Source organism: Podarcis vaucheri (genome assembly GCF_965113315.1).
Source record: "Podarcis vaucheri genome assembly, chromosome: 1".
Lineage (NCBI taxonomy): Eukaryota > Metazoa > Chordata > Lepidosauria > Squamata > Lacertidae > Podarcis > Podarcis vaucheri.
The window spans coordinates 139,098,991-139,122,943 of NC_138759.1; the positions used below are offsets into that span (position 1 = coordinate 139,098,991).

Here is a 23,953-nt window from a genome sequence, read left to right on the forward strand (position 1 = left end):
AAATAAATGCAGAGCAGAGAACTGTGAGTTTCCCCAGCTTGTCATTTACTTATTTATTTAGCCACATCCATGTAAGGTTATGGTCTCGTAAGTAAAGCAAGCGTAAACTGCGAGCTTCTTGTACCATGGATAGGACCCTAGAGCGGCAGGCTGCTGGTTGCATAAGAATGGCTGAGGTTGTAATGGAGCACACCAGCACGCCTGTGGTTAATGCGATAGAGCGGGGGGGGGCTGGGTTCTGCTTGGTGCCTGTGAAAAGCCACTCCACAACCCAGGGGAAGTGTGTGATCATGTCTTCAGGCATTTCATGCTTGAGCAAGATTCTGCAGTTATATCGACAGTTGTTTGCTTTCTGTGTGCAACATCACATACAGCAGACAGAGGCACACTGGGTTTTATTTTATTTTGCTGTCATTGATGGGCTCCTATCAGTGGCGTAGCGTGGGTTGTCAGCACCCGGGGCAAGGCAAGTAATTTGCGCCCCCAGGAGCCAGGTAGGGGCAGAGAGCTGCGAGTGCGAGCGCGCCTCCCTCCAGATGTTGCACCCGGTGCGGCTGGCCCCCCCTGCACCCCCCACGCTACGCCACTGGCTCCTATATATTACATGGGTTTTTTTTAAAAAAAGAAAAAAACCCAGTGGGTTTCCCAATCATTTTATTAAATGGAAACGAGATGTTAGAAGCAGTAACTGCCTCACATTCAGAAAATGTTCATTCTAGCTGCACATCTACAGTAAATGTAACATAAAATTCAGTCGCACAATAAATTCCCCCACATTAGGCGCATGGAGAGTTTCTGGTTAGCTATTATTGCACATCTTCAGGCTACTGTGAAGGTGATGTATTGCTATTTTTAAAAAGTAAACATCACTTCTCATTTACCTGTCAGAGTTTGCTGCATTGGTATAGGTCTTTAACTCTTCTCTCTCCTGCAACCCTTTTCATTATTTGAACACTTACAATCTGAGCAGATTTCATGATTTTGAAGTGGTGGTGGGGATAGGCTTAGCAACTTGCTAGACACCTGGACCCATCCAAGTACAGTCTGTCCCAGTTCTCAATGGGCTCATATTCAGAGAAGACCCAAGAAGGATTGAAATCTTGCTATTTCAGTGAGCACTTGAGATCTTCCGACCTTTCTTTGACTTGAGGAATCCTTCTTTCCTCCCCACTCAAAGACCAATCTCGCTCAATCCAAGTGCTCTAGCTTCTCCTTCTCCTATATACAATTCTGTACAAGAGCCTCTGTTTCCCTTGGCCTCCACCATGTCACACCTTAACACTGCATAATTGCACAAAGTGCAAGTAGATAAATAGGTACCGCTCTGGCGGGAAGGTAAACAGTGTTTCCGTGTGCTGCTCTGGTTCGCCAGAAGCGGCTTAGTCATGCTGGCCACAAGACCCAGAAAAACTGTCTGTGGACAAATGTCGGCTCCCTCGGCCAGTAAAGCGAGATGAGCGCCGCAACCCCAGGGGCAGCCACGACTGGACCTAATGGTCAGGGATCCCTTTACCTTTACCGCATAATTTTAGAAGAATCATAGAATCATAGAGTTGGAATAGACCACAAGTGCCATAAGTCCAACCCCCTGCCAAGCAGGAAACACCATCAGAACACTCCTGACATATGGTTGTCAAGCCTCTGCTTAAAGACCTCCAAAGAAGGAGACCCCACCACACTCCTTGGCAGCAAATTACACTGTCAAACAGCTCTTACTATCAGGAAGTTCTCCCTAATGTTTAGGTGGAATCTTCTTTCTTGTAGTTTGGATCCATTGCTCCGTGTCCGCTTCTCTGGAGCAGCAGAAAACAACCTTTCTCCCTCCTCTATGTGACATCCTTTTATATATTTGAACATGGCTATCATATCACCCCTTAACCTCCTCTTCTCCAGGCTAAACATGCCCAGCTCCCTTAGCCGTTCCTCATAAGGCATCGTTTCCAGGCCTTTGACCATTTTGGTTGCCCTCCTCTGGACACGTTCCAGTTTGTCAGTGTCCTTCTTGAACTGTGGTGCCCAGAACTGGACACAGTACTCCAGGTGAGGTCTGACCAGAGCAGAATACAGTGGCACTATTACTTCCCTTGATCTAGATGCTATACTCCTTTTGATGCAGCCCAGAATTGCATTGGCTTTTTTAGCTGCCGTGTCACACTGTTGGCTCATGTCAAGTTTGTGGTCAACCAAGACTCCTAGATCCTTTTCACATGTACTGCTCTCAAGCCAGGTGTCACCCATCTTGTATTTGTGCATCTCATTTTTTTTGCCCAAGTGCAATACTTTACATTTCTCCCTGTTAAAGTTCATCTTGTTTGTTTTGGCCCAGTTCTCTAATCTGCCAAGGTCATTTTGAAGTGTGATCCTGTCCTCTGGCGTGTTAGCCACCCCTCCCAGTTTGGTGTCATCTGCAAATTTGATCAGGATGCCCTTGAGTCCATCATCCAAGTCATTGATAAAGATGTTGAATAAGACCGGGCCCAAGACAGAACCCTGTGGCACCCCACTAGTCACTCTTCTCCAGGATGAAGAGGAACCATTGATGAGCACCCTTTGGGTTCGGTCAGTCAGCCAGTTACAAATCCACTGAGTGGAAGCATAGTCAAGACCGCATTTTACCAGCTTCTTTACAAGAATATCATGGGGCACCTTGTCAAAAGCCTTGCTGAAATCAAGGTAGGCTACTTCCACTGCGTTCCCTTCATCTACCAGGCTTGTAATTCTGTCAAAAAACGAGATCAGGTTAGTCTGACATGACTTATTTTTCAGAAATCCATGCTGACTATTGGTAATCACAGCATTCCTTTCTAGGTGCTAACAGACTGTTTGCTTAATGATCTGCTCCAGAATCTTCCCTGGTATTGATGTCAGACTGACTGGGCGATAATTATTTGGGTCCTCTCTTTCCCCCTTTTTGAAAATAGGGACAACATTTGCCCTCCTCCAGTCTGCCGGGACTTCGCCTGTTCTCCAGGAATTCTCAAAGATGACTGCCAGTGGTTCTGAGATCACATCTGCCAGTTCTTTTAATACTCTTGGATGCAGTTCATCTGGCCCTGGAGACTTGAATACATCTAAACTAGCCAAGTATTCTTGTACTATCTCCTTAGGTATTCTGGGCTGTGTTTCCTCTGCTGAATCATTTGCTCCAAATTCTTCAGGTCGGGCATTGTTTTCATTATCGGAGAAGACTGAGGCAAAGAAGGCATTGAGGAGTTCAGCCCTTTCTGTGTCCCCTGTTTGCATTTCACCATCTTCTCCTCTGAGTGACCCCACTGTTTCTTTGTTCTTCCTTTTGCTACGGCCATATCCATAAAAGCCTTTTTTGTTGCTTTTAACCTCTCTAGCAAGCCTGAGTTCATTCTGTGCTTTAGCTTTTCTGACTTTGTGTCTACATGTGCTGGCTATTTGTTTGAATTCCTCTTTGGTGGTTTCCCCCCTTTTCCATTTTTTGTACACATCCTTTTTTAATCTTAACTCAGTTAACTCAGTTAACTCATCATGAACTCCCTTTCCTTTTAGTATTACTGTCCATGGGATCTCACCCAGCACTTCCCTAAGTTTTATGAAGTCGGTTTCTTAAAGTCAAGAAATTGAGTCCTAGTATGCTTGGCTGCTCCTTTCCGCTGTATAGTAAACTTCAGAAGAGCATGATCATTCGCGCCTAATGATCCTTCCACTTCTACCCCACTAACCAGGTCATCAACATTGGTTAGGACCAGATCTAAAATGGCTGTTCCTCTTGTTGCTTCTCCCACTTTCTGGACAATGAAGTTGTCTGCAAGGCCAGTGAGGAATCTGTTTGACCTTATGCTCTTGGCTGAGTTTGACATCCAACAAATATCTGGGTAATTGAAGTCCCCCATTACTACTATCTCCCTTCCTTTTGCATGCTTGGCTATCTGTTCCAGGAAGGCATCATCTATGTCCTCCGTTTGGCTTGGGGATCTATAGTAAGCTCCCACAATGAGGTCTCTGTTATTCTTCTCTCCCTTAATTTTGACCCAAATGCTCTCACTTTGGCTTTGAGGTTCTAAACCTTGGATCTCTTCACAGGTATACACATCCCTGACATATAACGACCACTCCTCCTCCTTTCTTGTCTGGTCTGTTTCTCTGAAATAGATTGTATCCCTCCAAGAAGAAATTGCAGGTTTCATTATTTCTGAATGAAAAGTGTACATTTCCCTAATACCAAATCTAGCACAGAGAACACACAAGGGCCTGTTTTTATTTCATAACAAAAATGGAAACGTTTCTGTATTTGTAACAAAATGGACTGTCCAATTCAATTTGTAAAGGATGCATTTGAAAATCAAAAGCCCATGACGATCACTGCGCAAGTGTTGTGTCGCTTTCAAGACATCAGTTTTCATCATAACACTTTTCACATGTACCCTGCTATCATGTTGGAACTAAACCACTCTGACATCTCAGCAGTGTTGATATCATTTAGCTAGCAGGAAGTTATAAAGCTGTGAATTGAGATGAATGGATTTCTAAACTGTCATCTTGTATTTCATTTTGCATAATGTACTAGGGTATCCAATTGCATTTGAAAAATATATAAAATACTAAAGGACTGATGAGACTAGATCACTTGAATCATCCATGTTGAAATTGGAGGCAGTGAATGCTTATTAGCACCATGCTCCAGGATACAGTCTAAATTTTTAATAGCTGTTAGATATTTTGAGTACCCAACTTTGGCTGATCTTTAAAAAGAGTTCTGTTTTAAATGAAAACTGAGTCTTTGAAATCAAGACCTCCTAGCATTCAGGGTGTTAAACATTTTAAAATGTATTTTCCAGCTTGATTCATAACACAACTAAGACTATGTATGGTAACTGGACTGAAATTAGTTTTCACCTTGATTCAAACACTTTCAGCCCTAGAAGGTGAAAAATTAAGATCAGTCACAGATCTGCTTCCATCATCTGAAGAACCGCACCATAGAGAGAAATTGCTAAAATCACACATTAAGGTAACAAAGTAATTCTACTTACTACAAGCTGCAGGTCCTCCACCTCGATCCCGATTTTCCTCAGTTGATTTGGGATGTCCCTCTCCATTTCTTGACTGCAAAAGATCAAGACTATATATCAAACTCCATTGCTCTGCTCTTGTCTCAGAGAAATCCACCAGGATCCCTCAACATTCTAGTCTATTCTGGAGAAAATACTCCTGTCGCCTGCGGCCAGTTTTTAAGATAGGCTGCAACTGGGGTTCCAATTGTGGCACAAGCATGCAAAAGGTCAAAAACACCAGAGGCAGATGACATAGTCTAAGACAGGTTGAGGGTCAGGTTCCACATCAAGTAAGCTGACCTGGAGCTAGAGGAGTTGGGAGTCAGTCATGGCTGTATAAGAGCTGGTGTATGGTATCAACCGATAGTATGCAGGTTGTGGGGTTAGCTGACATATTTAGACTAGAATGGCTGTGAAATTCCAAGATTTAAAAAGAAGCACAAGAGTTTTGTGTCTTTTTTTTAAATGCCTATCTTGATTTTTTCCACTGAAACAGATGAGCACCACCTGGACAACATGACCAAATATGCACCACATTGCCAATTCACATGTGTCAGGCTTTGCATACATGAGCAGTTACAGCAATTGCCAAGAAAAGTCTACAAAGCTTCCTTGCATTTAATGACAGGTGTGATGTCCCCATTTATGGGGTCCCATTTATTCCAAGGCTGGGTAATAGAGGAAATATAGCAGAGGGAACTTTTACAAAATCAATGTGCTCAGAAGCATTTTGGGTTTTTTTTTAAAAAAATGTTTTTTTCAAGTGCACCCTCACACCTCTAAGAGTCCTGTATAATTGCTGTAATTGGTGAGAGCAAATTTAAGCTGCAGGGCTGTGAGTTGGGAGACCCATTTGCTTCCCTTCTGAAGGATCCCGTTTCCAATGAACAACTGCACTGCCCACTCTGGCAGTCTCTCGGTTGGATTACTGCAATGCTATATGCATGGGGCTGCCTTTGAAGACAGATCAGAAACAGCAGACGGTGCAGAATTCAGTGGTCAGGTTGCTAACTGGGGCAAGACAGTCCAAACATGCAACCCCAATTCTAGCAGGACTGCAGTGGCAACCAATTAGTTTCTGGTCTTTGGTGTGTTTTATTTGTGCATTTTATATAATGAAGAAGAAGAAGAAGAAGAAGAAGAAGAAGAAGAAGAAGAAGAAGAAGAAGAGTTTGGATTTGATATCCCGCCTTTCACTCCCCTTCAGGAGTCTCAAAGCGGCTAACATTCTCCTTTCCCTTCCTCCCCCACAACAAACACTCTGTGAGGTGAGTGGGGCTGAGAGACTTCACAGAAGTGTGACTGGCCCAAGGTCACCCAGCAGCTGCATGTGGAGGAGCGGAGACTCGAACCCGGTTTCCCAGATTACGTGACTACCGCTCTCAACCACTACACCACACTGGCTCTCCAGCTGAAGAGCTGGGGGAGGGTGCTTACTGAAATATACTCAGAGTCGCAAAGTGATTTCATGCTCTTTATTCAGCTCATAGTGGTGAGGAGGAATGAATGAAAGTCCCCTCACAGTATCTGCTTTATATACATTATTTACACAATGGGCTGCACATGATTGGCTAATTCCGGAATTCTACTGTAAGCCAATCAGGTTGTGGATTCACTTCAATCTGGAGCAGGATTGGGTGGTTCCTGCCAACCAATCATACTGCTGCATTGTTCTAGGACCAATCAGACTGCTGCATTCTGAATCCTATTGTTCTAGGACTAATCAGACTGCTGCAATTTGGATCCTATTGTTCTCAGTACATAACACTTACCCTAATTCTGACAGTGGCGGGAGTTGACATCAGTACTGGACTCAGCCGGCTGCAGGGGCTGGTGGGATTGCTCACCAGTCATTTTAAATTTTACATGGGCTGCTCAGAGCCCAGAAGAGTGGGGACCTGGCTAGGCTAGTCTTTGGTCTGGTCCACTCGCAGGGCATAAAAGCTGGCTGGCTGTGCTGCTATCTGGTTGCCGTATTTGGGATAGGCCTGCAAATAGCTATAACTTTAAAGGGAATGGAGAAGGAGTCCAGGAGAATCCCTGGATCCTGGATTCAAATTACTGATGTAAGCAAAATAGCTGGAGTTGAACTTTTGTGTAGCCCTATTTAATATGATTTATGCTTTTAATTTCCTTAACATCTCTAAATTGTAAATTAATGGGTTGTGGGTGCCTTTTAGTATTACAGAACCTGAAAATAAGCTTGGGTGATTCAATTGAGTGCTTTTACTTTGTAAAGGGAAAAATGGTTCTTTTTTATCTCTGAGAGCCATCCGCATGTTGGGTAAACTGATCAATTGCTGACTAGCTCCATTCAGGCGGGCTCATTTTGTCTTCTCCCAAGATTTAATCCATCACACTGTTTTTTCCTTGTCAACACAACCAATGAACATCCACTTGATAATGAAGAGCCACAAATGCTTGGAAACAAATGTAGTTCATTAGGTAGAAAGATAGCCTGGCTGTTTAGGTAGCAGTGGTGGTGCAGAGATATCTAAGAGCAGGGAAAGAGCATTTCTGGGATTATACACTAAAGAAAAATTGCCAAATGGCTATATGCATCCCTAGCATGAGGGTCAATGCAGTGGTTATAATCAGTCATGTTTTGTGTGATGATACTCTCGGTACAAAGAACTGCCCATGGTAGCCATTTTGTGCAGGCACTTTTTTTCATTTTTTACCATTTTTGATGATGTGTTAGGCCTCAAACTTGTATGGAACGCACATCATGTGATCTGAACAGGGCCGGCCCACCTACGAGGCAAGGTGAGGCAACCACCTCGGGTGGCAGGATCCACAGAGGCAGCAGCTCCCAATGTAGATCTTTATTCCCTCCTTGTTCCTGGTGTAGATTCTTCCCTAGCAGGGTGGGAGGTGCCATTTTGTGCTTTGTCTCAGGTGCCAAAATGTCTTGGGCCAGCCCTGGATCTGAAAGCCCTAGCCAGAATTCCAGATGTCCGGGAGCTGCCTCTGTTAACTCAGGGGTGATTAAAAGGAACTCTCTGCAAGCTTGGAGATGCTCTTGTATTAAAAGGAGCATAGCCCTCTTGAGGGTGGGTGTAAAAAAATAAGCTCTGTTTGCAAGACCATCACTTAGTGAGACATACCATCTCTGGGCCTGGTGTGGCTGTGACATGCTGCCCATTTTGCTGAGGAGAGGGGAGATACAAAGCTAACCGGACACTTAAGGGCACAGGTGCTCCCCACCAAACCCAATGTACTTCAGATGTTTGTGCTGGGCTCTGCAGGTGTCATTCTTGGCCACAATTAGTGACCAGAAAGAACCGCAACAGGCAGCATCAATAGTAACCAAGGACACCTTCAGCAGAAGGGAGGAGGGTGATATCTTTCTTTTCTAATTGAACAGGACAGTTAATTGATCATGGAGATTTTGTTAGAGATTCCATTACCATGAAAATGTGGATCTGTGTCACCCAGAAATACTTGCTTGCTGCTTAATAGAGCTACTTAAAGGGGCAGTCCATTAATACTGCAATGTGATTTTCCTGACATCACCTTTACCAATCAGAGCTTCCTTGGATGTCAAAATATGCTATTCCAGTGGAATAAGAACAATGCAAAACCCAGCAATTTTAGCTACCTACTACCATCACCTTCTATTCTAGGCTCTTTAGTAGGTTGCAAATCTCAAGCAAAGCACAAGATGGATGGTTGACCTGGCGCTTTCTGGATGAAGGAATCGGACGCAGATCACATTGTGTGCCAAAAATCAGTACAGTACACAAGCAAGGCAAGGGCTGGAGGCACAGCAGGTGCCCAACAAGTGACAAGCTCCCTCGGTGACAGCGCCAGCTCAGATCCAGCTGGAGTATCTGATGGCTCCTGAATGGGCAGAGGATCTGACCAGTAGGAGTGACGCAGGCTTATCCTTTTCCCTGAGCTAGGTGGCGCTGGAGGAGAAAATAGGGACATTTCAGGATCAAACAGTGGCGTGGCGTGGGGGGTGCCAGGGGGGCAGGCCGCACCGGGCGCAACATCTGGGATGGGCGCACTCGCTGCCTCCGGAGTCGCCGAAGAGCCTCCGGCGCAGGCTGTAGTCGAGCCCCATGTCTCGTGGAACCGACGAGCTGTGCGCACGCCCGGGCTGAAGGCGTCCGGCAGGCAGCGGCTCTCAGCCCCGCGCGTCAGGGCCGCGGAGGACACGCCAGGCAGCCCCTCCTCACAGCCCCGCCTCCGCTGCTGCTGCTGCAGCTGCTGGGCCATGTTGTATTTTCCTCGCCTCTCTGCCCCCCTCCTCCTCCGGGCAAGCGGCGTGGTTTGGGCGGCAGCGCCAGCGGCAACTCACCTCAGATCGGCAGGTTAGGGGTTAGGGGGGGCGCAAATTACTTGCCTTGCCCCGGGTTAGGGGGCGCAAATTACTTGCCTTGCCCCGGGTGCTGACAACTCACGCTACGCCGCTGGGATCAAATCAGAAGCTGGGATGGATTTTGTAATTCCGAGACTATCCCTGGAAAATAGGGACACTGGGGGGGGGGGGGTGTTATGTATTTAATCATCCAAAACTTCCCCCTGAAACCATAAAGCTTGAACCAGACCCTCTACAATTAATTACAGCAGTGCCTGGGGAACGGTAGAGGGGACAAGTCTCTGTGCCTTTCTGCCCTAGCAACTGTACACAAATAACCCAAACATAATTTCTGCTCCAGAGGATTTTTGCACATCAGATGCAGCACTAGAACAGCGGTGTGATAAAATAAACAGATGGAAGGGGAGCATAAGGTAACCAGGAGGCAATTATGATTCACATTGTAAGCAGTCGCAAGACAACAGATGCTGAGACATTGCTCTTACAGATGAAACCGGCGCAGGAATGGTGCAAGGACAGCCCATATTGTCATTCCCCTCCCACAAACCTTTATTCACATTGCTGCTGATATACTGAATACACAGTCCTACCAGGTATTGTGAGTGCTCTTTTCCTGGTCCTCCTTAAATGACGCCTGCCTAAAGAAAGCAGGGGCATCTCAGGTTCCCTGCCCATCAAAGTGGGACACACAGAGGTGGCCCTTCCAGCTGGGCCTTTATCAGCCAACCCTGAGCTCCCAACTGTAGTTCTCTTACATGTTTTTTTATAACCCACATCCTTCATGCATACCCCTTCAGGGCCTGCACTCTTGAAAACAGGGCTCAGTTCAAACTCCTCAGTGTTTTTGTGCCCCCTTCTTTGGGCAATTCCATTGTTAACAACAATTCCACATGGTTAACAATCCCATCCAACCATTTTGGGTTGCCAACAGGATTTACTGGCTCCAATTATCTGCTCCCCACCCCCATGCAGCAATCTATTGACCATAACTGGTGCTTATCTCTCTATATAATAAAAATATAATAATGTCATCACACAGTCCCCATTGGACAATTTATAGTGCCCCATCACAACCCTGGATTCACATGAAGTAGGGGCCGGATAGAGAAATAAAAGTGAAGGCAGGTTGCACAACAGCAGTGGCCAAGGCATGGGAGCAAGAAGGGAGGAACACAGAGGGGGAAAGTGATGGTTTAAAACAATGGCAGAGGTTTGAGCGAAGTACTGGGAAATATCTGCAGGATCCACATCCTTTATGTTGCTCACATGAAGCAGCTGAGGAATGGAAGAGGAGAAAGAATGAGGGGGGTGCAGTGAGGGGGGAGGATCACTGAAAGGAAAGAAGTGGCTTTTTAAAACAATGGCAGAAGTTTGAGCAAAATGGGTGTGTCAGTAAGCCTGGGTGGCACAGGCTGATGCACAGGAAAGGAAATTTTCCTTCTGTAAACTTCATTAAGTAAATATATCCTGCTAGTTTCATGCTTAATTTTCCACCTTTATTCTCAACACAACATTTTTAATCAGTATCTTACACACATCTCTATTTGCCAGTGAATTACAAAGAGCTAACAAAGTGCTAATTTTTTTTTTGGGGGGGGTGTTCTGCAGTTCTGCTGACTAAGGATGTTGGGATGATGATATTAACAATCATGTCTTGAGTCCTGCAGTACTAACAGATGCATGAAGGTCCCAATGGCTTGGAAAACAGCAACATATGTTGCAGTCATTAATGGCTTTTTTGCCTGGGTTTAGCAGCAAGGGAGGCTGACACAACCGATTTGCTTTACCCTCAACAGGAGAGAGAGTAATTATGGAAGAGTATTGTATTTAGAAGCCTGTATTAGAAGGAACTAAAAATGAGTTCATCTCCAACCACATAACACGTCCCCTATAATTCAGTGCACATTCTTTTTCAGCACAAAACATGCTTTGCTAATTATTGCTAGTTGTGTCCCGCCTCCGGTGGCGATCTAATGAACAAATTCAGCAAATGTGAGATAATATGAGTCCTCTGTTCCTACCTGCCCACACCCAACACCAATACAACAAATCAAAATATGCAAACTAGAGACAAAATAGAATTATTTCACAGACATAAAACTTACAAGTTACATGAACTTGAAATCTGAATCTCACAATTTAATTTTAAAAAAATTATGAACTTTAAAGGCCATTTTAGTTATTTTAAACACTAATATGCCAGTTTTCCAGCATGTCTACAAGATGGCTTCTAAAACCCAAAGGCCCCAAAAAGATATAAGGACAGACAGTATTTAAGGAACATGAATCCCAGTCCTTGTGGAACTGTTTGGGCAAAACCACCTCCTTTCAATGGCCCTGGAAGAACACCAGCAGACACTGCTGTCAATGAATCAAATGGCTGTACATGCTGCCATCTGTTGACATTGAATAGGAGACCACCACCGGCATTGCCCACCAACTAAAGCTTCTATCTTCAAATAGGAGCACTTTGATTGACAGAGAATCTAGCAAAACCTTCACAGTGAGTGACAGATTGTCCACATCTGGGAGGTTGGAGCCTGAAACTTAACAGGTTTCAAACCACCTGGGAAAAACTCCTGACAAAATGACAGTCAGAGGGAGAGATCTCTTCTCCTCATGATCACCAACTCATGGACCAATCTTGAGCCTGGCACAATGCGATTCCATTCCAAAGGGATTTGTTTGCAAGATTAACGTTTGCCTAGCAGAAGAGTACGGTACTTCACCCATAGAATAAAAATTTATCAGTGCTCAGCAGAGAATAATTTGGCTTGGAATCCATTTCCCAAATAATTAACACCTGCCCTTGGGTTGTGGACAAAAGGATTTTGTATTCATTTTGTTGACAGACCGATTTGAGAGCACCGAGGCAATGCTGTTTGACAATTGCTGCACATACTTCATTCTGCGGAGGAAATGCATTCTGCTATCTGTCCAATCAATTATGCAGACAAAATGAATTTCATCATAATTCTGTCAACAAAATGCTAACTTGCTTTAAATTATTCGTTTGGAAAAATAAATTAACTTAAAATCCCTTTGTCCACAAAATAGATTTAAGCATTTAGGGAAGTCTTGTAAATAGTCTCTTCTGTTAGTTTAGTGTGTGTAATACAAATCTATGGCTTAACTGATCCTCCCTCTTTCCGAAGGGAAGGGCTGCCTCTGGCTGCTCCAGCCTCGCTCTCCACTCTAAGGTCAGGCTAACATCCAGGGAGTTTATCCAGAGGGGGGGGGGCAGATAACAATAACATGGAGTGGCTGGGCCGTGCAATGGGATCCGTTTCCCCCCTGACCCTCCCCCTCCCTCCCCATTCTTATTTAATCCCAAGCAATTGGCAAGCAGAGCTTGGCACGAGTTATAATGGTAGCGTTCCCTGGCCAATCACCCTGCCAGTAATTCAAACAGGAGTGCTGGATCCTTGGAGTATGAGTCTGACAAGGAGTTTCTTGGACAAAGCTGAGCATGAAAGAGCAGCTTAATGAAAGACCGCTGTGCGAATGTCCTTGTGAGCTTTATGTTAATGTGAAAGAGAGCCTCACTTCTGTCCTTTTAAATCAATTTTGTTCAAAAGCAGGGCTTATCCAGGCAATTTTTGGAAATTCAAACATTACCCGTAGAGTTATAGCTACATGTCTATAGAGAGTGGGCATGGGCAAAGCCAAGGGGGGGGCAGTTGCCCCCCTTAGATCAAATAAAATAATAGAAATACTTAACTAATGAACCAATCACATTGGTTCTGCCCCCCCAAAAGTCCTCCCCCCCCCACAGGTCCTGCTTCCCCTAACTAAAATACAGGCTGTGCCCATGGTAGTGGGGTAACCTTGCACATTTCTTTTTCTTTTTGGTTAGCAATGGGTGGCGGTGGGATAGATTTGGCACAGACACTCCAGTTGCTGACCCCTCCCACTCTTTACTAGTTCTCTGCTGTTCCATTTTAAAGAATTAGAGGAGTGCTGCACTACTTGATTAGTGCGGTAGGGACTGCTGAACCACAAAGGAAGAAACAGTAGGCCACAAAATGGCCTGGGAATGACCAAAAGGATACCATGCTGATGCCACGGTCACTAGCCAATAGGGGCCATGAAACTAGCATAACTGCACTGACCTAGAAGGGAAGGGAAATCTTATTTCCAAAGCAGCCTAAAGCCAGAATAAACATTGCTGTCTGTGAATGGCCCTGTGTGAGTTTTGCTTTTCTTTCTTAAGGGCCCTCCTGCCCCCTGCTTTATTATACATTGTCAACACAGGCTGAAACTGTGTCGCCCAGGGGGGAGTATGAAGGATTACTTGGCCCTTGCTGTCGCTGAGGGAGTAAAGCCAGGTTTGGATTGTACCATTTCAAATTGCTGATAGAGAACCATAGACTGAATGCTCCTCTGCATGAGGACCAGGGAGAGGGCATCCTAAACCCAAAAGCCTAGTCAGCAGGGAGAAGGCTAAGCTAGAAACCTTCCCCTCCACCCCCCACCCCCCGCCAGCATCAAATTTGCCAGGCACAGTGCTGATGTGCACAAGAGATATTTAAATAATCTGCACCTCAAGGTAAAGCTCATACACACATTTACCACCTCAGTGGAAACTAGGCACCTCTCTCTCGATTGTCTGCATGTAATGGAACAAGAATATCTTGTCTCTAGCGGTCCTGAAAGGCCTGCCTCTTTGGCCATTTTCTCACCTTGCTCCTGTTCCCTGCCACTTCGTCTAGTTGTCATTGTGCCCCATACGGACCACTGTTTTGCTGCTGTGGTGAAGTATAAGATGAAGCTATGAGGAATGTCTTCTTTTAGGATTCACCTGCCAGGCAATATGAGTTTCTTAACAGTGCTTCTACAAAACATATTTATTGGTATTTCACAAACAACCCACGGACAATTTTAGGCCAACCAACTAGCAAGGTTTGCTGGACATATAAACCTAATATAGATTGGTTATTTTTAAACTATGATGTGTTATACGTGGTTTGTTTGTTTGTTTGTTTGTTTAATTATTATTTGATTCTTATACCTGTGGTTAAACAGGAACTGTAATTGTGTGTTGTGCTTAAATGATGTTGGTGTGCAGTAAGTACTAGACTAGAAGGTATATATGCATTTATTTCAGTATTTTATGCAAATTTTCATGTGTGGCCTGAATGGAAGCATAATACTGTATTTGTCCAGACAAGGAAAGTTAACATGTACTATGAAAATAGACTGAATTTTTGGGAGTAGGGCTTTTGATTCAGAGACATTCTGGATTATTGTTTTTTTAAGGAGTTGCACAAAGGGAGAATGGAAGGGGACATAAATAAGAGAAAATGTATATGGAAATGAACATCACAATGCTCACAAGAAAGGAGGAGGCTGGTAAATGGTGATCCATTATTATGCCTGAACAGAATTACATATTCATGAATTCCAAGGTAATGTATTATATTTCTCTCTTGCTTAGTTAATAAATCACTACTTGATTACAAAGGATCTAGATAGAAGAGGAGCCTTTCTGGAAAGCTGCTTTGGCAGATGAGCAACAGATTTGTGAAGAATTCTATTCTCTGACCATGTTTGGCTGTGAAAAAATGAAAGGGGGAAGAGTAATGTGGGCATGGATGATTTTAGCTAAGCCTTGCAGACAATTCTAGCAGCAGATAACTCTCCCCGATGGAGTGAGGTTGCAGGTCTTTGCTTGGCTTGATTTTCATTATCCCTCCCTGACAGCCAACAGAATGTCTATTAACAAGTGCAAAGAAGGTTATGAAAGAGCCATGCAAACCACACTGATCTTGAGCTAGTAGGTCTGTCTGTTTGATCTATGAAAAATGTGCACTTGCACAATACATTTAGAGTTGTCCAATCCATCAGATAGATCCTTCAAGGGTCATCGCTCTCAAAAGAACGTAACGGATTCAGGAACAGGAAGAAGGAAATAAAGGTTCATTCTAAAGCTGAACTATAAATAAGTAATTCTACTTACTTTGGCTACAGAATTGTACTTCCTCCTTCCTTCCATTGCTCTGAAGATATAGATACAGATATCTACAGATATAGAAAAAACGCTATGAAAATGCTATTAAAAACATTATAAAAATATAGATGCAATTTGCCATTGAGCTCTACAGCGCCATCTGGTGCCACATTTTAATAATAATAATAATAATAATAATAATAATAATAATAATAATAATAATAAATTTTATTTATATCCCGCCCTCCCCAGCTGAGCCGGGCTCAGGGCGGCTAACAACAATCAAATAAACAATTAATAATAACACACTTACAACATTATAAAAGCAGCTGTGTAGCTGAGTCCTGAGATGTTTTTTCCTGATTCAAAGCTACAAAAGATAAAGACTCTGATGCAGATTTATTTTTCAAAGAACCCTAGTTAAGTCCCTAAAATAAATTCAACAGTGTGCTTATAACAAGCACAGATGTTGGTCCCATATAGGTCCCAAGAAATTAGACCAAAAGCTCATCATTAGGCATGCTTATTAATATCTGTAGGCTTACCTTGAGTACAAATAGCATTGACTACGACCCTATATATTTTTAAAAGTTCTTTTTCAAATCTGTTCAAATGTGCTTTGTTGAAGCAATTGTATCCTCTTAAGATGAATAACTAACAAATAGGCCATCTTAAGCAGAGCACCTTCTAGTGACCAAACAAGAGAATGAAATTCCATTCTTGCTAGATCTAATTAAATATTGCATTGTGGTATTTAAATCTACATTAAAGCCATTAATATAACTGAAATTCATCCATTGAGTTTTAACTCTTCAGAGATACACCACTGCCCAGTTTTTTCAGTGGTGCATTCCCTATGTTTAACTACCGGTACATAAAATTTGTCTTTAATAAAGCAGCCCCTTAGTCGGCCATAACAACCTTATCTTTCATATACAGCAAAACACACTGGAAAACAAATGGTGATTCATTGTTTTTGTGTCTGAAAACTCTAATAACACTCTAGTGGATTCAGCTAAAACTTTGCCTAACAATTAGATCTATGACAGTTCCATTTATCTACTATTTCAGCAGCTTTAATTTGCACCACTGCATACTGCCTAATGGTTCTGCAATTTTTGGTAAGGGCAGGATATGTGTATGTGTTTGTGGGTTATACTGAATAATCTGAAAGTTACATTTTAATAAATTGCTTTATAATTAATTACACTAATTAAATGGCTACTGGCAGGTATTAGTAATGGGACACCATTTCAATCTTTGTGCAGGGAATTTAAACCATAGAGGAACAAGAGTGAATGAGAAGTGGTATTACAGGTTCAAGAGTGACAAATGGTTACTAAATCTAAAAAGCAGTTAAGTAAAAGTACATGGATGGCTGGTCATTTAATGCCATTGACTTTGTTGGTACAAAAGGTACAAAAGAATCATATGGCCGCTTTTCAACATACGTTCACATTTTTGCCAACGCACAACAGGCTTTTTCAGTCAAGACTTTTCCTGCCTCATGCACGGTGCTTTTCTGTCTACGCACCACCATCATTGTTACGATTAGTACAGCCATTCCTTTTACTACTTTTGCAATAGCAGAATGCCTATACTAAAAAACCAAAATGTTTGTTGCACCCCAATGAAATATATACCAATGGCAAATAATACAGTAGTAACAGTGGCAGCAGATGCACCGAGTTGCACCCAACAGGGGCGGGCATCACGTATGCATGGTGTCAAACTCGGTCTGCCACCCCCCTCCAATGGGGGGCAAAGCATCCCTGGGACAGAGTGCCAGGGAACTATCCAAGAAGGAACTCTGGCAATTCTCAAATGGACACAAGGACACTTTGACATGTTCCCTTCTTTGTAAATGAATACAGAATCATTTCAGAAAAGAAGGAAATTATTGCTGCCTAGGGTTCTACTTACAACTCTTACAACTCACCCCTGTGTTGCACCGATTGCCATTGCTAATTTGTTTCTGGGTCGAATTCAAGGTGCTCACACTTGTGTTCAAAGTCTTAAATGACTCAGGTCCCAAATATCTGTCCGACCGCCTCCAACACTCTCAGGTGTTGAGATCAGTAGAGGGAGCCCTCTTGGCAGTTCCACTGTCCTCAGAGGTTTGGCAGGGTGGCCCAGCAGAGGGCGGCCCCTCCCCACAGAGGCAGGTCTGCCCCCTGCTTGATACCCTTTCTATCCCAAGCTCAGTGCCCTGACTTATTTCTCGTAGAACTCTGACTCTCTACAATTAAAGAAAAAGATCCACCCTTCTTTCTAAACTGATGTCTTCTGATGTCATCGCATTCCACTGGTGCCCAGTGTTCCTTGTGTTCTAGATGCAGTTCTTGAGCTCTGCGATTTGATCTCGCGAGGACAGGGCTTAGGTGCCCATTCAGGTCAAAACCCAAACGCACCACAATTCCTGTTCAACAAAGCACCTACCCTCCCCCTTTTGGAACTGGGCAGCGGCCTTCTCCGGTGCTGATGGGGACTTGAGTTCAGGCCAGGCCAGTCCTGTTTTCCTTCCTATATATTTTGGGACAAACTAAGCCAGCCTTCCCCAACTGGGTGACCTCCAGATGTTGGGGAGCACAACTCCCATAAACCCCAGACACTTTTAATATTCAGTTTAAGGCTCTTGCACTGGAAACAAGATCAAATTTCCATGTGTGCCTCCTGGCCAACCAGAGCTGTTTTAAGTTACGAATGACACAAGGCCTTTGAACTAGAGAGCCACACCTTATTGAAAGACTAAATAAAACCTGGGTTGGAACTTCAGATTCTATCATGATAGAACTGCTAAGAAAATACAGAATGGATTTGTAAGCATTGCAAACCCCACAAGCAAAGAAGCTCGTATGAGCGTCTAAATTCAAAATCCAGGCAAACAGAATATGTTGAGTGTTGATCTAAGCATATCCCTTTGCTATGTACTCATACCATATATTATTTATTTGAGGAGTTTATATACCACCTATCAGGGCAAAGCCCTTCCAGAGAAGCTTGCAAAAACTGGTAAACAACAATTTTAAAATAGGGAATACACAAAAACAGCCTAATTCCAATCTAAAAACAGTAACAGTATAAACATGCAGCGCACAATACCTCAATCCAGCACAAACTGAAACAAAGGTTAAGATATGTTTTAAAAAGACCTATACGAGGTCATTCATAACTCTTTGGGGAGTTGCAGAAATGTTGAGCCACCACTGAAAAGGCCCAGTCTCAAGCACCCACTGGCCAAGCATGCAATTCCTACAGGAAAAAGCAGGTCTCTCCATAGTTTTCAATACTGGATCTCAAAGCAGCTGTCTTATTACAAAAGAATTTCAGAAACGGACTTGAAAGAGAAGTTGCTGAATTACAACTTATTACTAAATTGAAAACTATGGAGAGACCTGGTCTGAATAGAGATATTGGATTCTTGTCTCATTACACATGCTAAAACTATTTTCGGTTATCTGCATTCTATCCCTTGCTTTTTCCTGTAGGAGTAATTGCAGTCATTAACAGGTTGACCATACCTATTGAGTCAATCACCCATCTCCTACTACCCTTCAGAGTAATACCCCTCCCCACCCTCCCACTATATATAAGGGTCTGGTGATTTCTCTTTCAGTGTATCTGAAGAAGTGTGCATGCACACGAAAGCTCATACCCAGAACAAATTTAGTTGGTCTCTGAGGTGCTACTGGACCAATTTTTATTTTTATTTCTAGAAAGAGAGAGAGGGAGGGAGAGGAAGATGATGGGTAGGAAACACTTAAAGAGACATAAGGAGCCCCTTTCAGGGGCCCTGGTGCTGCTGGGTTAACAGCCCCCCCAAAAAATCTGGAATGCGCATCGGCTCTTCTTCTCTCCTTCTGTTTGTGTCTCTGCTCCTCCACATGCAGCTGCTGGGTGACCTTGGGCCAGTCACACTTCTGTGAAGTCTCTCAGCCCCACTCACCTCACAGAGTGTTTGTTGTGGGGGAGGAAGGGAAAGGAGAATGTTAGCCGCTTTGAGACTCCTGAAGGGGAGTGAAAGGCGGGATATCAAATCCAAACTCTTCTTCTCTCCTTCTGTTGCAGCTCAGCAGCGGAGCCTCCTCTGGGCATGCAAAAGGTTCCATCCCCTGTGGCACCTCCAGGTGGGGCTGGGAAGGTCCCCTTCCTGAAACCCTGGAGAGCTGCTGCCAGCCTGTGTAGTCAATATTGAGATCAATCCATCAGTGGTCTGAGCTTGGGCAGCTTCCCATGTTCCCTTTACATTGCTTAGTTTTTTATTGAAAGAGCCAGCAAAAAGGTAAGAAAATCCCAGCTGGACCTCGCCAAAGGCCATCTAACATTTATGCAGGAATTAAAGGGTTTGGGGGCAAATGAGCTGAAATAGCTCCCCAAACTCTTGTTTAGGGGTCCCTCTAACCTGACATCCGAGCTGTGGGGAGGCTACAGAGCAACATGGGGGGGGGGGGCAAAATTAAGGGTGTTGCTCCGGCTCAGTGTCTGTTGTGAGCTTTCTTGCTTGAGAGCTGCCTTTCCCTTGGAGGCTGTCTGCCCCCTGCCCAAGCCCTGTTAGCCGTGTGTTGCCCTGTGGCATGGAGTTCCAGAGATGAGCTCCTGCTGCAGCTCTTTCATTGCAGGGATCTTTTGCTGCCGTGCTGCCCGTTTTTACTTTTTGCTGTTTTTTCCACTGCTTTCCATTGTTTTATTGCATTTTAAATTGTTTTTGTTATAATGCTTATTTTAAACTGTTATAAACCATCTTGCGCTGGCCTCTGCTTAGGAAGTCTAGATATACATGCTAGCATTAGGTATTATACAAACATACAAAATGGAGCAAATCATAATTTATTCTGAACTCCCATTTCAGGTAGTGTAAGTTCTGCAAGGAGAAACCTGATGACAACAGCAGCAGAAGTTGCCCCCAAATTAAACTACGTCCCCCAGCTTATATGTATTTGTATGCCATCAACAAACTGGATTTGAAGGGCAAAGTTTATTTTTTTCCAAAGCACCCAACAGGCCATTGGTTTCACCCACTAGTCAGATGGTTCCCATATAGCCTGCAATTGCTGTAGGGATATGCAGTTCTGTATTTCTTCCTGTACAAATGTGATAGCTACAAATGAGAAGAAAAATGTCGCTCTTGATCTAAACCAAGACCGTTGCTGATTTCTATTCTTAGTGAATCAATACTAATCAAGCATAATTATCAACTCAGAACAGCTGCAAGCCATCAGGCGGGGCTTGATTCAATTGCACTTTTGTGATGACACTGTAAGTCAATACATTCTGCAGACATTCTTTATTAAAGAAAGAAAAATCTAAGTTTGGGGCAGGAATGTCATAGGGAATACATTTACAAGACAGGGCTTTCCATATACACAACGGCACAGTATGGGACTATTTAACCAATATAGGATATTTATCACTGTCAATTTCAGTTCAGCTACCATAAGTCTTTTCAAAATTGTTGCAGAACAGGTTGTATTTCTTATGTTACTGTTCTCTGTCTGAGACAGAGAGATAAATGTTAAACAGACATGAATGGAAACAGAGATTGGGGCGCCAGCAGGATTGCCATTTCCACCAGTTCCTCATCAATCAGCTGATTGCCACAGCAGTCCAGCAGACCAAGGGCCAAAGTGGATGTTACACTAAAGTGTCAAGAGAAACCAGGTCCGGCTTTCTTTAAAACAGCATCATCATACTTGGGGGTTGTCAGTGGACAGGGGGGCTGACTTGGGCCCCACACTGTGGGTACCCAGCACCCCACAGTCCTTCTGTGGACTGGCAGATTTTCACTTAAATTAAAAAATGCAGAAGATAGCTACATATATGTCCTGTGTAACATCTAGTTTGACCTGTGTTCCCAGAAGCGATTCACATCACTGCTAATGTATCTCACACAGTGCAATTCTATATGTCCACCCAGAAGTAAGTACCATAAAATTCAATGAGGATTACTCACAGGAAACTGCGTATAAAATTCCAGTTTCAATGTGTCAGGGAACTGCAACCCAGTTCTAGAATCATAGAATCATAGAATCCTAGAGTTCGAAGAGACCCCAAGGGCCATCGAGTCCAACCCCCCTGCCAAGCAGGAAACACCATCAGAGCACTCCTGACATATGGTTGTCAAGCCTCTGCTTAAAGACCTCCAAAGTAGGAGACTCCACCACACTCCTTGGCAGCAAATTCCACTGTCAAACAGCTCTTACTGTCAGGAAGTTCTTCCTAATGTTTAGGTGGAATCTTCTTTCTTGTAGTTTGGAGCCATTGCTCCGTGTCCGCTTCTCTGGAGCAGCAGAAAACAACCTTTCTCCCTCCTCTATGTGACATCCTTTTATATATTTGAACATGGCTATCATATCACCCCTTAACCTCCTCTTCTCCAGGCTAAACATGCCCAGCTCCCTTAGCCGTTCTTCATAAGGCATCGTTTCCAGGCCTTTGACCATTTTGGTTGCCCTCCTCTGGACACGTTCCAGTTTGTCAGTGTCCTTCTTGAATTGTGGTGCCCAGAACTGGACACAGTACTCCAGGTGAGGTCTGACCAGAGCAGAATACAGTGGCACTATTACTTCCCTTGATCTAGATGCTATACTCCTATTGATGCAGCCCAGAATTGCATTGGCTTTTTTAGCTGCCGCGTCACACTGTTGGCTCATGTCAAGTTTGTGGTCAACCAAGACTCCTAGATCCTTTTCACATGTACTGCTCTCAAGCCAGGTGTCACCCATCTTGTATTTGTGCCTCTCATTTTTTTTGCCCAAGTGCAATACTTTACATTTCTCCCTGTTAAAATTCATCTTGTTTGTTTTGGCCCAGTTCTCTAATTTGTCAAGGTCGTTTTGAAGTGTGATCCTGTCCTCTGGGGTGTTAGCCACCCCTCCCAGTTTGGTGTCATCTGCAAATTTGATCAGGATGCCCTTGAGTCCATCATCCAAGTCGTTGATAAAGATGTTGAATAAGACCGGGCCCAAGACAGAACCCTGTGGCACCCCACTAGTCACTCTTCTCCAGGATGAAGAGGAACCATTGATGAGCACCCTTTGGGTTCGGTCAGTCAGCCAGTTACAAATCCACTGAGTGGTAGCATAGTCAAGACCGCATTTTACCAGCTTCTTTACAAGAATATCATGGGGCACCTTGTCAAATGCCTTGCTGAAATCAAGGTAGGCTACATCCACTGTGTTCCCTTCATCTACCAGGCTTGTAATTCTGTCAAAAAACGAGATCAGGTTAGTCTGACATGACTTATTTTTCAGAAATCCATGCTGACTATTGGTGATCACAGCATTCCTTTCTAGTTGCTCACAGACTGTTTGCTTAATGATCTGCTCCAGAATCTTCCCTGGTATTGATGCCAGACTGACTGGGCGGTAATTATTTGGGTCCTCTCTTTTCCCCTTTTTGAAAATAGGGACAACATTTGCCCTCCTCCAGTTTTCTGGGACTTCGTCTGTTCTCCAGGAATTCTCAAAGATGACTGCCAGTGGTTCTGAGATCACATCTGCCAGTTCTTTTAATACTCTTGGATGCAGTTCATCTGGCCCTGGAGACTTGATGTTTTCTTTAAGAGCGGGCACACCACTGCCTCCTTCAGTTCCCCTGGGAATGTCCCCGTGCCAAGGGACAAATTGATGATATCCCCCAGGAGGGCCCGCACTTCGTCTGGACACGCTCTAATCAGCCAAGACAGGCACAGGTCGAGAGGACAGGTGGTGGGCTTTCCAGCTTGGAGGAGTCTGTCCACATCGGCTGGGGATATCCGGTCGAAGTGGTCCAATACTGGACCCGAGGACAGTTGAGGGGCCTCCAGTTCCTTTATTGTATCCAAATTGGCAGGGAGGTCATGGCGGAGCAACAAGACCTTCTCCGCAAAAAAAAAAGCTCGCAAATGCCTCACAGCTGTGTGTCAAATTGTTATTTAAATTTTGCTGTCCCTCAAGGGACGTTAAAGACCTGATTATACTAAATAATTGCGCCGGGCGAGAGCTAGCGGATGCAAGGCCGAGAAGTAAGACTTCTTAGCAGCCTTCACCGCCATCTCGTAGGTTTTCATAAAAGCCCTATAAGATGTTCTTGAGGCTCTGTCACGGGCACCCCGCCATACTCGCTCTAGCCGTCTGAGGTCCTGCTTCATTTTCCGGAGCTCCTCGGTAAACCAGGGAGCCCGGTTTCTGTGGGGTCGCAGAGGGCGCTTAGGTGCAATCTCATCGATGGCTGCCAGGAGCTGGGTATTCCAGCCCTCAACAAGCTCAGTCAGTGAGTCGCCAGGGGGAGCAAGGTCCCGCAAGGCTTGGCGGAATCTATCAGGGTCCATCAGCCTCTGCGGGCGAGCCCAAATCGGCTCGCCACCTAAGCAGGGTGGGGGTGGAAAGTCAATCCTGGCTTTCAGAGCGTAGTGATCAGACCATGGCACCTTCATCGAAGGAGACATGATCACATCCATACCTACGCCAAAGATCAAATCCAGCGTGTGGCCTGCTTGATGTGTGGGGCCCGAAACAAACTGAGAGAGCCTTAGTGTCGCCATGGAAGACACCAGGTCCAGAGCCTGTGAGGAGAGAGTGGCATCAGCATGGATGTTGAAGTCCCCCAATACCAATAGGTTAGGGAACTCCAAGGCCCAGCTGGCCACCGCCTCCAGCAGGCCTGACAGGGTGG

At 44.3% G+C, this 23,953-nt stretch overlaps 1 long non-coding RNA gene across 9 annotated transcripts in view; it reads right to left on the reverse strand.

Moving 5' to 3' along the window:
• Positions 1-23,953, reverse strand: part of LOC309535362 — a 183,976-nt gene that overhangs the window by 122,751 nt on the left and 37,272 nt on the right. For 6 of the 9 annotated variants that reach the window (XR_014221211.1, XR_014221212.1, XR_014221214.1 and 3 more), the window contains 2 exons: positions 15,311-15,372; positions 5,004-5,076 (listed from right to left, as the gene is read on the reverse strand). This is a non-coding gene — a long non-coding RNA (uncharacterized lncRNA). Of the gene's footprint in view, positions 1-5,003; positions 5,077-8,638; positions 8,796-14,033; positions 14,153-15,310; positions 15,373-23,953 lie in introns of those variants that run through there. The other 3 variants (XR_014221213.1, XR_014221218.1, XR_014221219.1) reach the window with 2 other exon arrangements.